The sequence below is a fragment of the Malaya genurostris genome, chromosome 2 (genome assembly GCF_030247185.1).
Source record: "Malaya genurostris strain Urasoe2022 chromosome 2, Malgen_1.1, whole genome shotgun sequence".
Taxonomy (NCBI): Eukaryota; Metazoa; Arthropoda; class Insecta; order Diptera; family Culicidae; genus Malaya; species Malaya genurostris.
In genome coordinates, this window is record NC_080571.1 from 341,553,456 (window position 1) to 341,571,357 (window position 17,902).

The following is a 17,902-nucleotide window of genomic DNA, read 5'->3' on the forward strand; positions in this document are numbered from 1 at the left end:
ATTTGGTCAAATGTTATCTGTTGATACAAAAGATGAGAAGGTTTTATGCCTGCTAGAGAAGGAGAACCAAAATCTCCAGCTCAAGCAGGCTTTTCCCTTGCTCCTAAATAAACAAATAAACAAATTAACAGATGGATGAAAAAGAGATGACCAAGATAAATACTTTCAATTGACCCCACAAATTTCCAAAAGCAGCACTCGGGGATTGTTGTTAGTCATTGAATGTTAAGACTTACTTGTACTGAAGACGTTTAAAAATTTAATAGCAAATCCTTAGGGATTATCGAAAGTAATAAACTAATTTTGAACGGTTGTCCATAACCTGCTTCACCGCTAGTGATATTACTTAGTCGTGTTTGATGAATGTTCGTAGCATGATAATGACAGGATCAATTTTCGATTAACGAATTAGCGATAAAATGAAAAATTCTTGGACATTCGAATGTTCAAATTACCCTTTTATTAAATATTGTGTCCATTAACTTTGACATGAACGCTATATTCGTTCAAGAATTGTATCAAAAGACCTCTCATTCGTCGAGCCACCACATCGGTTTGCTTAGTATTCAGTCCTGAGAATCAATATTCTGTTCTAGCGGAGTGAACATGAGGAGTGATTATACCAGTATTCTTCTTATCGTTAAAGCCAATGTATAAAAAAGCAGATTTCACAACTAATGGTTTTTACATGCCACGATTTCTCCTTCAGATATGATATTCACGATTCGCATATGGTAATTCGTCAAGTAATCCAAAGTTCGGAAAATGAAATGATTTGGCTTAAGCAGCTTACAAATGTCATGAATACCATCCGTTTTGAAGTTAACCACTCTTGAAAACTCACCCGAATCGGGTGAACAAACTTCAGCATGCTAAATGCAAGGAAAATATTTTCATCTGAACTCATTATTTCAACAGCAGAATCCTATCATTGATACGTGAACAAATCGTTACATAATTTGATTTGTTCAACTCACGCCCACGATGGCCAACATAATTCATCTAACTACAATCACTATTGGTAAATGACATTAGAACTTGTGCTTCTGTTTACGGTATAGCTAAAACAGTCATTTGGCAAGTAATGATTTTGATACCCTATTAAGCACGTGTTTCCAAATGACGAATCAATCATGCATGTAAAATCTCCACCCAAATCTACTCGTTGCGCGCCAAACAATTTTCCAACAATCTAGTATTCTTTTCTTCGACGACCAAACACTTATGCAACTCGTTGCGCGCCAAACATCAATCGTAGATCTAGCAAGCATAGACGACTTTTTCAACGGAAAATTCCATTGTCCATACAAAATAATTTTATTGATTTTTCCCACTTTTCCGGCAAGTTTTCCTAATTTTTTTGATGTACGAACCCGGTGGGGGTTAAAACTAATCAAACAAAAAAAGAATCATGTAAATCCGTCCATCCGTTCTTACGTGATGCGATTACAAAGAATGATCTCTGCATTTTTATATATATAGATAGTAGGAGACATGATTTTTCTACTAAACGTCACTGAACTACATTTTTTAACGTTTAGTTGGAGTAAGTTTTTATTGCACCAAATGTTGAATACGTTAATTTCACATTGGAATACTTCAGCATCTACAACATTTTTTATTTCCACACGGAACGACCGAAATTAGCTCTGCGCCTAATTCGTATTACTATTTTTGAATTAATTGATTTTAACAACAAAATTTCCAAAATAACTATAAAATTAGTACTTTGCTGAACAAAACTCTTATTTTTAGAGAAAGTGTTTAGTTTGCGAATATCCTGGACACGAACCAACAATATTTCAATCCAACACGAAATTCTCATTGACAACTAATTTTGTTATTAGAATCAGAAAATTTGTTTTTAGTTGGTAAACGACTGGACAATGCGTAATTCAGGCCCCAGTGTGGCTCTTAGCCTCTTGTCCAGTAACTCCTATCCCTTCCTTCCCGCGGTGCCGGCTGGGGTACGAGCAACCATAGGAAAGATCGGGTAACCAACCCCGGTGGGACCTTGGTCGTATGCTGACAGGGAAGGGGGTCCTCTTTAGAGGATGTCGGAGCGTCTGTACTCCATGTTAGGAGCGGCTCCAAACAGCGTCTGTTCTGGTATCCAGCGGCTGAGTATGAAATGCTGCATCCCGTCCAGCTAAATCCAAGGTGACAACCCCACCAACGGGATCGTCCTAGTGCTAGTTGGGACGTTAAACAGAGCAAGCACGATGATCCTCCGGCGAGACAGGGGGTTATTACAAATAATACAGGAGAAAATACACATCACTTATTCATCGATTTCAAATCAGCCTACGACACAATCGATCGAGAACAGCTATGGAAAATCATGCACGACTACGGATTCCCGGACAAACTGATACGATTGGTCAAGGCTACGATGGATCGAGTGATGTGCGTTGTTCGAGTATCGGGGATAAACTCGAGTCCCTTCGAAACTCGCAGAGGGCTACGGCAAGGTGATGGCCTTTCGTGTCTGCTATTCAACATTGCTTTGGAGGGTGTGATAAGAAGAGCGAGGATAGACACGAGTGGCACGATTTTCAGAAAGTCCGTCCAGCTACTTGGTTTCGCTGATGATATTGATATTATAGCACGCAACTTTGAGAAGATGGAAGATACGTACATCGGACTAAAAGCTGAGGCCAAGCGGATCGGACTAGACATCAATGTGTCAAGCACAAAGTACATGAAAGGCAGGGGCTCGAGAGAAGATAATGTCAGCCACCCATTACGAGTTCTGATTGGCGGTGATGAAATCGAAATGGTCGACGAGTTCGTGTACTTGTAGGCTCACTGGTGACTGCCGATAATGACACCAGCAGAGAAATTCAGAGACGCATATTGTCAGGAAATCGTGCTTACTTTGGACTGCGCAGGACGCTTCGATCGAGCAAAATTCGCCGTCGTACGAGGTTAACTATCTACAAAACGCTGATTAGACCGGTTATCCTCTACGGGCACGATTCCTGGACAAGGCTTGCGGAGGATCAAGGCGCACTAGGTGTTTTTGAACGGAAGGTGTTGCGAACCATCTTCGGCGGAGTGCGAATGGAAGACGTAAAAGAAAACATAAATGAAATTAGTTTTATTAACAAGTTTATTAGCCAAAAACTCATGAGAAGTGTCAAAAAAAAACAATCCATCAAAAAGCTAAAAATGACAGTCTTGTTGAAACTGCTTGCCAATTGTTTAGATGTTTTTCGCATGTGTTACGATATATTTATATTTAATTTTCTAAACCGATATGCCAAAATGACGTAAACTGTTAGTGGAAAGTGTATTTATTCAGAATTTGTGCGCATTTGAAGCGATTGTGCGTTTAAATGTTTTTACGCGGTACAGTGAAGTGAGTCTCGAATGTTGCACTTTAATTGTATATGTATTCGGTTTTTGTTTTCCGAATGCCCAAAGTTTTCAGTGAGAGAGTCGATTTCGCGAAGTCGAATGAAGCAAACTGCGATTTAGAAGAAAAATTTTCAAAAAGAAGTTTATGTTTCGTTTATGTCTTTTTCTTCAATACAACATCGTATTCATACCTGCCAATATAGAAAAGATAACCTAGACTGAAATTTTTTTTTCGGTAGTAGTGTGCCATCTAGTGGCTAGTAGTCATTGCGGTGTTAACGTTTTTTCGGTGACAGTGCGCCATATAGTTGCAAATTGCAGAAACCAATTCAACCATTTATGTTGGTTGAAAACAACGTTTTATTTCTCTAATTCAACTAAAAAATTAGTTGAATGGATATGAAGTGTGCCTTAGCTAAGAAATGACAGCACGTTTAATTGGTGAATTCAACTAAAAAAATAGCCATTTCAACAAATATTTTATTATTATTATTAAGGGAATTAGAATTAAAGAATCTAAACTATCAAAAGTAAGATTTTTTTTAATTGTCTCATAAAAAAACTAACTAAAATCAGAAAATCAACTAATTTTTTCGCCAAAATGCTGATTTCGGTCCTTCCGTGTTGTAGCGTCTACAAATGTGCGTATCTTCACATCCCAACGGTTGACCAATACCGTTTCATTTATTTTTAGGGATTTTTTTTTTCCAAACGCATCGCTGCATACTATCATGGAACAATCGAAACCAATATTTAACGACATAATCTGAAGAAACGCTAGCCACATAATATATTTCTACTTCGAAACTCAGGAAACATTCTTTACTTATGAAATTTTGATTACAACTAGGGACCTGTATTGTCAAGTTTCTCAAAACAAATTGATAGTTACACGACTGAGATACGGTGAGAAAACCATATTTTAAAATTGCGAATTAGTATCACACAGCGCGAGCATCGCGAAACGTATTCCAGAAACCGTCAGCCTATTTATTTCAATTAAATCTCGAGACAATTCAAGATGATCTAGTGGTGGTTCCACTGGTATTTTACAATTTAAAACTTGTATGAAATGCAGCAATGATCAACAGTACCTTTCTAATTCATCGATAAAATAATTGTTTATGGATAGCTTACAGACGACGTAATTGAAATACGTTCTCCTGTAATTACGGTTGATGTGCAGTTGCTGCTTAAAATTAGTGCTTCTTTGGAACAACAAAAAGATTGTAACTATCACCGAGTTTTACTTTCACTCGAGGATCTCACATACTACAAATGTTGTTCTACTCCGTTAAATAAAACTTAATAGATTTTTCAAATGTGTATTTTTACGTTTCGTCTTCGACTCATCAGTTCAAAGCCGTTCAAAATAAACTGCTAGGGCGACTTAGCAACTCATCTTGATCCGTTAAGTAGACATTAGGATGGAATCTACATAAGGAACACAATTCACTGATTGTGTAGAAACGTGAAAACTAAAAAAAGGTCGGAAATTTCATGTTGATTCCTAAATGATAGGATAATCAGGAGAAGAATACCCCATCCGTAATTCGTTGTGACTTGGAATAGTTGTTCTTTTGTCAACCACCTACATTGAAAAACTTCCAGTACAACGCAAACTTTTACTCATATTAACGTCAAATAAACTTCTGGTTTTGCCTCAGATAAGAGGATTAGTGGCTGGTAAGATATCAAACTTTATCACGTAACGCAAACAACACCAGATCATTCACCGCACATTTATAGAAACTCTGACACATTAAACTGATTTCGAGTACAAACTATATATCAATTTTATCATACGATCCAACAGGTTAAATCAACAGGCAGATTACTATAGCATTACTGACCTTCAATATCAACACTTTCCACTACCGAAGCTAACCGCCAACTGACTGACCGTTGCTTCTGTTATTCGAACCACTTCTAACGTTTAAAGTGACTATACCCGGTTGCGATTATCGTCTGCATCGGTCTCTTTCTGGCCGGGCTATGGTAAGTCGTACAAAGGGGATAATACGCCACAAACACATTTAGTTCGCTCTAAAGGTGATACAAATTACCCGGCACGTATACAGCGATCAACCCGAATAATGTCTGGCATGAAGGTAAGAAAGGCCGAAAATGGGAGAGAGAGAGAAAAAAGCACTTTGTTTTGTATACTTCCCAGCCCGAAGTATGGCAGTTGCAGCAGAGTCACGTTTTTCGCTTGCTTTTCGCGTTCTTTAGGCGGGAAACACCTTTCGCTTGCCACACTGCAGAACCTTCTCACATCGCAGTAGCAGATGCCGGCGCTGAATACAAAGGGAACACGTGTTTCACTGCAAGATGCACTGGAATGCAGGAAAATCATGGATGATTGGTGATAAAAATGGACAGATACAAGATTGTACTAGAAAATATTTGGATTCCTGGTGATTTGAGAAAAAAAAACAGATGGTGTTGCTATCCCAAAGAATTTTAAAGAGCGTTTTACACCAACTCAACCATCTCAAATAGGATATAATCAGCTTTGAAGATCACTTTAATTCTCAAATCTGCGACGACAACGGATTACTGTAGTGTATTTCATACGCCTTGCCTTTCATCGTAGCAAGCGTAGCGTTGTTCCCCATTTCCATATTTACGATCGGTGAGCGGATTCCATGACAATCATTATTGACGACGTCACAAACGGTACGATCGAAGCAAGTGAGTCATCAATGGTGAAATATCCTCATGCTCACAGGTTGATGACGTAAAATGAAATGCGAACACGGCTGAACCGCGGTGAATGCAGCCGACAGAAGTGTTGAGTGGCTAGCCTAGTGTTTCGCTTTTGATTATCCAATGATTGATGCAGCGGATATTGGAAATGAAACATGACTTGTATCACGAAAGAAACCACACTGTGTACAGCCTTAACACATTTCGGAACATTTCTAGTTGGTTGAATCATTACTAGGTTACAGACAGTTACATTAAAAATGTTGCTCGCACTCGATAAAATATGGTAATAACATGAATGGGGCATGAAAGCATCAAAGGGTAAGAAGAAATTGAAAATCGATATATTGCCTAATAGTTGTGAAGGACACGTCGTTCACTAAATGGCATATTGTTTTAGTTTGTGAACTCTGTCCTTCCATTTTTTGTGTTTGAGTGACTGTATTACATCATTATTCCAAAACGTATATAAAAATCATTCAAAATATGTGTAAATCTTTACGATCGCGTTAAAAGCTTTGAACGTAGCTTATGAATGTTTTAGATAATAGTACTTGAAAGCAGTGATCTTAACATTCCGAAAAAAAATTTCTCGAGATAAAGACTGTACTCGAAAAAAGAGACACAGCCAAAAAAGATACATGATAACGATGGGATAGGAAGGTAAGGATAAAAGGAACATGCAGAGGAACTGTGTATTTTTTTTTTTCATAAATACGTTTATTTCTTAAGGCAGTTTACATAAGTATTTCTTCGCCGTAGCATCACTTTTACATAAAATTCTTATCCTAATATAATTCTAAAATAGTCACAACGATTTAAATTTATTAGAACATATTCCTCTTATTACCAAAATATCATCTTAGGTAATTCGTCATTAATTATGAAATCTACTCGGAAATATTATTTGAACCAAACGATGAACTTCTATAAATTTCCCCAGATCAAGTAACACTCAAGTGTGAAAGAACTTAATTTAGTTATTATATTGATGTTACATGTGTTGTTATTTGTTTCTCTTTTAAATGGATAATACGACTACCAAAAATTTTTTTCACGAAAATATTTATAAGTTCAATAACAACTATACAGTAAACGACAAAAAAAACACTTAAGATTTTGCAATGGAATGTAAGAGGTATTAACGATATTTCAAAATTTGATGATATATTAATTGATATTGACAATTTTAAAACTCCTATAGATGTTATAGTAATCGGAGAAACATGGTTGAAAAATGAAAATTGTGCTCTCTATAAAATACCGCATTATAAAGCCTTTTATGCTTGTAGAGAACATTCTAGTGGAGGCCTAGCAATATATGTCAAACAAGATATTGAACATAGACTGATTAAGAACTACACGTCCGATGGATTTCACCATATAAACATCGAGCTTTGTATCAAAGGACACTTTTATAATATTCATGGTGTGTATCGTCCCCCTAGCTTTGATTTTAACGAATTTTCCGTTTACCTAGAAAGCTTGATGTGTTCAATTCAACCGAAGCATACGTGTTTTATTGTAGGTGATATAAATGTTCCTATAAATCTCATTCATAACAACATTGTGACAAGATATAAGGCTCTGCTAGAATCATATGACTTTTCGTGTACAAATTGTTTTACTACAAGACCAATTAGCGACAATATACTTGACCATATTATTTGTAAACTTGACAACGTTAATCGTATTCGCAACGACACAATATTTAATGAACTAAGCGACCACTCTCAAATCTTAACAACTTTCAAAATACTGGCTGATAAAGAACCTATGACGTTAACGAAAAAAATAATTAACTATCGTCAGGTAAATCTTGATTTTTCCAATTTTATTAATAGTATTGATGTCATTGAGGACGCTGAAACAGTTCTTCAATCTATAGTTTTCGTATATAACTCTCTACTCGAACAACATACAAGAATAATAACTAAAACAGTCACAGTGAAAGGTAATCATTGCCCATGGATGAGCTTTGATTTATGGACACTAGTGAAAATAAAAAGCAATTACCTCAAACGTATCAAGGCAAGACCCCACGATCAGCATCTCAAACAAATGCTATCACATATATCTAAAAAGGTCGACTCCATGAAAAAGGCGAATAAAAAAAATTATTACGAAAACCTTCTCATTAACGTACCTCATTCGAAATTTTGGACAAATCTTAAATCTACGTTCGGAATAACAAAAGAAAAGGATAAGATACGCTTGATCGACAGGGGCAACAACATTAATGACAACAAGGAAGTTTGTGATATTTTCAACAAATTCTTTTCAAATATCGGTAACGAATTATCTAAAGCTATTCCTGTAAACTCATCTTTTTGTCCAATAAGTAACGTTCGTCGTGTTTGTGATTCTATTTTTCTACGTCCTTCATCTGTAAATGAAGTGATACTGTTAATACAAGGTTTTGATAATAAGAAGAGTAACTGCCCTGGTAACGTCTCTGTCAGTGTACTAAAACATAATTCATTTGCATTCGCAAAAATACTCTCTCAGTGCTTTAACGTAATTATTCAGACCGGTTACTACCCTGATTGCCTCAAGGTGGCTAAAGTCATTCCTGTGTTCAAATCGGGTGACCGTTGTGATTGTAATAATTACCGTCCTATATCTACATTGTCCGTATTCAACAAAATATTTGAAAAACTTCTAGTCACTTGACTTATCGAATTCCCAAGTAAGCATAATATCCTCTTTAGATTTCAATATGGCTTCAGACAAGGTTCTAGCACCCAAACCGCTATAATTGAATTAGTTGACGAAATTATGAGCGAGATCGATAGTAAAAATATAGTTGGTGCATTATTTTTAGACCTTAAAAAAGCTTTTGACACATTAGATCATAGTATACTTTTGGACAAACTCGATTGCTATGGGATCAGGGGCATTGCTAATTCAATTATCCGTAGTTACTTGACTAATAGAAAACAATTTGTATCCATCGAAAGTGACAGTAGCAACCTTGCTCCAATAAACATTGGTGTTCCACAAGGAAGTAATATTGGTCCACTATTGTTTCTTTTATGTATTAATGATATAGGTAATTTACATCTTAAAGGAACTCCACGACTATTCGCCGACGACACAGCTCTGTTCTATCCTGACAGTGACATCAATGCTATTATTAACTCAATGGAAAGTGATTTAAGAACTCTTGATCAATATTTCAATGCGAACTTATTATCATTAAATGCCACAAAGACTAAGTATATGATTTTCCGTTCCACAAGGAAAATTATACCAACGCATAACCATCCCCAGCTTGGACACAATATTATTGAAAAAGTTGACAATTTCAAGTATCTGGGCATATATTTCGACTCCACATTAACCTGGGCTCACCACATAAAGTTTGTTGCCAAGCACGTGGCGTCGTACTGCGGTGTTTTATGGAGAGTCAAGTCCTTTGTTCCCCAGCGTGTGCTGTTAAATTTTTATTTTGCTTACATCCATTCACAGCTCAACTACTTGGTATCGGTGTGGGGGCGAGCCGCTAGTTCTCATCTGAAGAAACTCCAAACTCTACAAAACAGATGCCTAAAAATCATTTTCAATAAACCCTTACTATTCTCGAGTCTATTGTTATACTCTGACAGAAACCATAATGTTTTACCAATAACATACTTATGTGATGTCCAAACGTTGCTATTCATCCATGATAATTTGTATAAATCCACAGTACACCATAACCTACAGTTCCCAACTATATCCCATTCTAGAACAACACGCCGTAGTAACAATTTGTTTCGTGTTCGAGCAGCTACAAGCCTTGGTCAAAGACGGATCCTTTTTGTTGGTCCAACTAAATATAATGCACTTCCGCCTGACATGCGAGGAATAAGCAATCGTGCCACATTTGCGGCTAGACTAAAGTACCATTTTAAGCACAGACTGAACGAGATATTTAGCTAATGTAGTTTTTTGTTTTATAATGTAATGTATTTATCGTCAACAGTATTTCATATTAATAACTAATTACCTAAAATATTTGTACTTTCTTTCCAACATAGCGTAGTAATTAAATTGTGGATCCCTTAAAAGGAAATCTTTTCCACTGGGATTCCACTTTAATAAATTGCACATCAAACCATGAATAAATAGAATCTCAGCGGACTTTGAATCAAAATTAAATTTGTATTTCTAGTATTATTATTGCCAGTGTCTATTTGTTTCTTGTTTTTCCGCTGAGACTAGTTGCGTCCACTACCAGGGGGCTTCAAATTGAAGCTTTTTGGTGTGGGGGAGTGTGGTGGGCAAAAAAAAAATTACAAAATAAGCTGCTATTTTCAGCCTTTGTTTTGATAATTTCATAAACTATTTCGAGTTTGTTTGTATCATTACATAATTTCTATTTTAATTTAGCTATTGGTTGAACTCATGGTTGCAGCTGGAATCAGAACTAAGTCTTAAAAGGGTCCTTTATTAACACTCCTAATACCAAGCCTAAAAAAGTTACGCGAAGCACCAAGCCTCAAAAAAAGTTTGAACGGTAACTTTGAGCTATCATAGCTCAGTTGTTACTTGACTAATTGCGATAAATTTTTCACCCTCGAATTTTGTGAAGTTTGTAGATTATTTTAAGTATATCATTATTGACGATCTTTTAGGAAAAACTAATGAAAATCTGATTTTTCCCGTTCCAAGTTTTTTTTTAAGCTCAAAATGTGCCCTATCTGCATTCATGCGACACCTGCATCGCGAAGCGGATATTGAGAACTTCAACTTTACCGAGTCATAACTTTGTTGTTAGTCAACCGATCTTCAAAATTTGTTTACCATTGGAAAGGTAACACTTCCAGAAATAAAATGCACTGAAAAAAAAATTAAAAATAGGGTCTACCCAAAGTTATAATGAAAACTGTAGATAGATGACCTAAGAAAAGGTGAGACTTTTTACAATGATCGTAAATATCTCGAAATTCAAAGCGATGACCTATACATTTTTACACATCATTCGATTGCTAGTGATACCAGCTACAATTTTTGCTCAACTACCATATCTGTACAATCATAAGAAAACATTAAAAAATCGATGAATTTATAAATATATATAAATTTTTCATTTTTTTCACATGTTTGTATATAACTCAAAAGTTAAAGCGAAAACATGTACATGTTTTTGATTCAGAATATTGGAATCATTACCAGAAACAATGTATTGATGATCAAAATTATATATCCGTTCAAAGAATCTCAAGAAATTTGGTACAAATACAGAGAATTTCTTTTATTGGGAAAATTTTGCCAAAAAAAAAAACAAATAAAAACTTTAAAATTTTATGACATATATTTTTTTAATTTCCAACTAAAATATAGTTCGAAATTTATTAAGAACAAAATTTACAAAAAAAACTGAAACTTGGATTCCACTGAAAATATTAAAAATTTTGGTAAATATACCCAAACTCTAAAAATAATAATGTTTTTGTATTGGACAAAAGATCTAAACACTTTTTATGCACACAACCCAAACGGAATTGTTAACTACCAAAATTAGGTTTTTTTGTTTTAGGTTTTCCGTAAAATTTCAAAAAATCGATAGAAGATCGGAAATTTCAAAACTTCTGATATATATTGCGTTCCAACGTTTCTGCAAATCAAAGTGAAAATATTGGAATCCGTTTTGATTTCATTTGTTTCAAAGAGACGTAGAATTTGTTTCTAATAATAAAATAAATTTTGTGACAACACGAAAATTTTAAATTATTTCAATGGCTTTGTACAAAAAGAAATAGAACGGCCAAAGAAACCAACAATTTAAAAAAATTATTGCTTGATTTTTGTTTTACAAGCAATTAAGAACAAAAACATATACCTTAAATTTCCCGCTATCCTTAACGACATCAATTATAATCGATAGAATATTAGAATTATTTCGGAATGTATAGAATTCGAAAATTATTCGAATTTTCTATTAGTAAACAATTCAGAAGAAGTAGAATTCTGAATTTAGCACAAAAAATCACACGAAATTAAGTAAAACTTGTTTTTATCCACCTAGTTGTGTAATGATGCCTTTCTCATAGGTATCTCTCTTATTCTCATATAAAAAATGTATTCTCCAAACAGTTTTGTTTGATTTTTTAAAAAACATGAAAGCTAGTGCATGAACTTGTGTAACCTACAAAATGAAACAGTTCTCAAATCAGTTAGGCCATCTTTCTCAGTGAAGTGAGCTCCACTATTTCAGGTACTTATGAAACTGGAATCGCCCCGAACAGCATTTGCGATTAGCACCAACCAACCAATCTATTTGCAGCTTACAGTTGTCTTCGTCTCGAAAAACAACCTCTTCGTTTGAATGCTTTTTACTGAATGAAACCCTGCACCTATGTTATCAGAACTAATTGGCTCAAGTGGCATGTTCCCCTAGTTATTTGGAGATTCGTGCCTTGCCGTAGCATCTCATCAACTTCCTGATGGGAAAGGAAGGATAAAAGGAACATGGAAGAGAATTGGGAATTGGGTGAGGTGGGAAAACAGCACAAAACATAATGAAATAAATCGTCCTGCATCCCCCGAAAGAATGCTGAACGATTTGCAGGTGCCAAAATGCACGGTTGATAAAACCTCCAACCACCGAGAGGCCTTAGAGATTTTACAAAAGCGACACCATTCTGCATTCCCCGAAGAATGCAGAACGATTTCTTCCCGAATATGCATTCGAATTAATTTGAGACTTTAGAAGACAAAAATACCTTATTTTCATATATAGCTAATAAATGACTTACATCATACGAATATTTTCAATGAAAAAAACCCAATGTATGAACATAATTTAAAAAAATTTAAAAAAAAATATCTTCTCCGCCTTTTTTATAAACATGCTCGAAAATATTTTCTGTCAAATACAAGAAACGGATTTTTTTGTCGTGAATACGACTTACTTTACTATGGGGTGCCTTTTCAAAATTAGCCATATGGAAGAATGGGCAGAACTTAATCGTGAATATCTCGACTTGTATTAATGGTAGCAACATAATTCTTTCACCATTTCATCAAAAATATGATCAGGAATTTCGGATAATATTTTGAACAGTGTGAGATAACCACAAACAACTCAAAAATTAAGTTTTCTCAAAATTTCAAAATAATGCGGAAAACTCTTTACTTTCGCTTGGGTTTTTCGCGCAAGGACGACGATTTTGAGGTAGTCAGGCACATATCTTCAACTGAATGCGTATAAAAGGGGAACCGTGGTGAAAATCGATCATTTCTTTTCGTGCGTTCGATGGGAGCAGACGTCGTGGGAGTTAAACCTTCAACCAGCAGCGACGGAGAGAGCGCCTTTTGCGTGGTTAAAACCTCAAACGCTCAGGTAGCAACTTTCATTCGCTTGCTGGCCTTCAAGGCGAGCAGACTGCCATCGCGAGAGTTAAACCATCAACCAGCAGCGACGGAGAGAGCGCCTTTTGCGTGGTTAAAACCTCAAACGCTCAGGTAGCAACTTTCATTCGCTTGCTGGCCTTCAAGGCGAGCAGACTGCCATCGCGGGAGTTAAACCATCAACCAGCAGCGACGGAGAGAGCGCCTTTTGCGTGGTTAAAACCTCAAACGCTCAGGTAGCAACTTTCATTCGCTTGCTGGCCTTCAAGGCGAGCAGACTGCCATCGCGAGAGTTAAACCATCAACCAGCAGCGACGGAGAGAGCGCCTTTTGCGTGGTTAAAACCTCAAACGCTCAGGTAGCAACTTTCATTCGCTTGCTGGCCTTCAAGGCGAGCAGACTGCCATCGCGGGAGTTAAACCATCAGCGACGGAGAGAGCACCTGCCATCATTTGGTTTTCGGTAGTCGTAACGAGAAGTTCAATTTTCAGATTTTAGTTCCGCAATATAGGTTTAGAATTCAGAGCCTGCGTGCTGAAACTGTATTCCGGAACTAATTTGAGTTTCGAAATTGCAATTCTAGAATTGAAACTGGATTCTGAGTCTGTTATTGGTTCTAAATTTAGTTCTTGAACTCAGGATCCAGTTCTTTATTCCAGACTTCTTCTATTCGGTTCTTTTTAGAACCATAATAATTCTCCTAAAGAGTTATGCGGAAATTTACTTTACTGTACTCTATAAAACCCATTCTGGTAGTCATGGCGAAAAATCGTCTTCATGTTTTAGAGCTTAGTTCTGGAATGTGGGTTTAGAATTTAGAGTCTGCGTGCTGAACTAACTCAAATCGTCACCATTTTTTTATTATAAAGAACTATACTGCTTATTTCATAGTATTTAAGTGCGTTTCAGAATTTTTAATGTAACTAATCTGTAATTTAGTCTAGGCGCATCGTTTAAATTTCTAGTAATGAAAGAGGGGAAAGTTGCACAATTCAAACAATCGATGAACTACCAATTCGAATTCGGAAGCATAAATAAAGTGTGTCATATTCGTATTCACGACATCCAGTTATGTCTCTGACATTACACACCCGTACTTTTTTCGTTTGCCTCAATGTTAAATATAGCAGTTTAAAAATAACCTGTTTTTGAACTAGTTTTGCTCATAACTTCGGTTCAGACAAATTAGGTCTTTATGAATTATATCGTATGAGGGATTAAGTCACCTGTAAAATTCAAATTTTTTTAGAGTGTACACCAAAACCTAAATTTACGCGAATTTAATTTACGCGACTTTTTTTACGCGTTTAATTTGAAATAACGCGATGTTTTATTTAATTTACGCGATAATCGCGTATAAAAAGGTTTTTGCATAATCAAGGAAATCTCAATTTATGTAAATATACAAAACAATCTAACATGCTTCAGGGAATTGAATATTTTGAAATGTACATTAATTAATGGTTTAGTTTCAAAGAATATAAATAAGATCGCGGGAATCCAAGAATTATCTGGAAAGCAAACATTGTATATAATCACTTTTATATGACTATTGAGTGCTGCATGTACTCGTAGAAGGGAAGAGTGTTCTGTTACCGGCACCCTTCTCTTTTAAGCGCATAACTTCTGATTTAGAGCACATTGTGCGGACATCTATACATTCATGAAAAGCTGAAGTCCCTAGCTAGCAACTGATTAGGCAACTGAGTATTATAAATTTAGTGAAGTGATAAATTTAGGCCATTTCAAAAAAGGTGTTCGGTTACCAGCACCCCAAGAAATTTCGCTGAAAATGGAAAAATATAAGTAAAGACTGCAATTATTCAAAGAAGAAACGGAATTTATTCTTTTCGGAGGCGTTTTGGACATAAGTCTGCATTGCCTGATGGTGATTTTGCCTTGGCTCTTTTGGCCGATGATTTGGATGGTGATGCCTTTGGTGTTGATTTGACCGGCCTTCCACTGGCTTCGCGGCATTGAATACGTTACTGCAGCCGAATTTATTGGCATCTTAACCACTAATTAATGCCAATAATCAGTGCAATGAAGTTCATTTTCCTTTACTTGAACGATTTGTTTGAAGTCGCCATGGCTAACAGAACCAGAGAACGAAAGTTTTTACTTATATGACGGATATTTTGAAGCTGTCAATTTGTCCACGCATATCACCAGAGATGCCAGTTAGTACAATAAGTTTAACTAGCAAAAACAAAAAGATCGCACTAATTTTCAAAAGTCTGTAAATTCTGACGAATGTCGGCAAACAATCGAAGTTTCAAAAGTATGTAAAAAGTCTTCAGACGAAAAAAGGTTTGCAGGTTAACTACGAAATTTGATAATTTACAGACAAATTTGCAGATTTGGCATCTCTGCATATCACTGACAATTTTTCACGATTTGTCGAAAAAAATGGGGTGCCGGTAACCGAAATCGGTAGACATTTTGAAAATGACAAAACAAATCTTTGGTTGCGCAAAATTTTGATAGCATCCGGTATTAAATCACGAAATATATCGACTTCACCTTATTAATATGCAATAAACTCCCCTTTCCGATAGATTCTCTTCAATTTATGGTACTATAAAAAATAGCCATAAAAAACTTTTGTGTTGATTTTCATGCAATATAAATTTGTTTTGAGCGCAGCAAAAAGTACAAGCGTCTGTTTGCTTCGGTATTCGACTCAAAAACAACGTGCTGTTATTACACACACATGACATTTATCGGAATGACGCTATCTGCTTTCTGCCAAAGTTACAGTGGGGTGCCGGCAACCAAACACCTTCCCCTACTATTCACGGAAAATTGACATACTGTGATAAGGTCTGTAGAAGAACTTGCACATCAAAAACCTCCTCGGAGAAGGCCTTAAGGTCTACCAACGAAGCCAATGCTCCACCCAAAAACTACCTGTAGTTCAGGCCTTAAGATCAACCAGTGTAACAAAGTGCATTAACATACATAAACTACTGAATGTTCGTGTAGATCTTAAGACCTGTTTTCACCAAAGTTCTTGGACGACTGGGAACCTACCTGGAACAGCTATAAATAGACAAGTAAGCATCGTGTAGCTCTAAAAGTATGAACCACAAAGAAAAAAAGCATTAGCCGATGTAGTTCTTGCTGTGACACAGTGTAGTCCATAAGGACAATACTCCAAGTATTTTTTGGATATTGGAACATCTCTTAAGCATTTCCATAGTCCCAGGACATACTCAGAGGGTCCTCAGGCGCCAAAGCATGTTATTTATACTAAAATCAAAGGGAACTTTAAAAAACCTTTTTTACGCGAAAAATTGGAAATAACACGATGTTTTATTTAATTTACGCGAAATTTAATTTACGCACTTCCGACTCTGCACTCCTACAACTTAATGTGTAATTCGTTTTATTTTTCAACGCCGTATTTTCATTCTGGTCTATGAGGAAATTTTCTAGTCGACAGCAACAACCCATAATTCCGAAACCAGAACCCAGTCAGATTTAAATAGTGGAACATAAACATCGCTCACTCGAATCCAAGAGACTCAAATTTTTATGTAGTCAATTTTACCCCTCCTTTCTCATAGTTGAAATTCAACTATTCGTTCTTCGTTCACCACCAACGTTAAATGTGCGAAGAATATTTTATCATTCAAATCAACCAAATACACTCTAAGTAAATAAATATGAAGGTCATCTCAAACGTAAAAACAAAATTCGCATCACGTAACCTGGTGCGCTGAATATTAATCACAAATGTCGATATAACATCGATCAAACAATTATACTAACTTAACTAAACCATACTAGAATTCTTTATTTCCTGCTAGTGAATGTTTTGTTTCGATTGATTCGGTCGTGCTGAATCTTTGTTCTAAATTTAAAAACATATACGCAACAAAAAAGATCACTGATGACTGTACATCCAAATAACACTATCATCTGGAAAAACTAAAGTCCCTTGCAGGTAAATACTTGATATGAAGTATGTTTCTGGACGCATGTGGATTTATCTCTGTTATCTGTATTCTTTGAATAACCTAAAAAGACTAAAAATGGGTCGATTTTGAACATGAAATGAAAATCAAGTATACTGTTATATTAGAACAGACCTCGGTGAAAGACCAAACAGTTAAAATCGAGGTTAAATCTCTCTCTGTTTCATTAGAATAGGACCTAAAACGTGCCACTTGAGCCAATTGATTCTGATGGACTATTGATTGTCAGTTGGTTCGACGTTAAGTCGCTTTAACGAAGTTCAGTTTCGCAATGACTAAGAGGAAACATTGATTGAAAAAGTCAAATGAATGAAAATTCACAGCAAGGATGATTTTTTGGAAAAAGATTCGCTCAGAGGCAGGAATTGAATCTGATCTAGGGTTACCACCTGCACGGACCTAGAAGTAGCTGCCGGGCCGCAGTATGACCGACGACTTTGAAAGGATTCATCAACAAGAGAGGCTTAACTGTCGTTCAGTATCGAACGAAAAACGTTGGATGATGAGTTCGGATA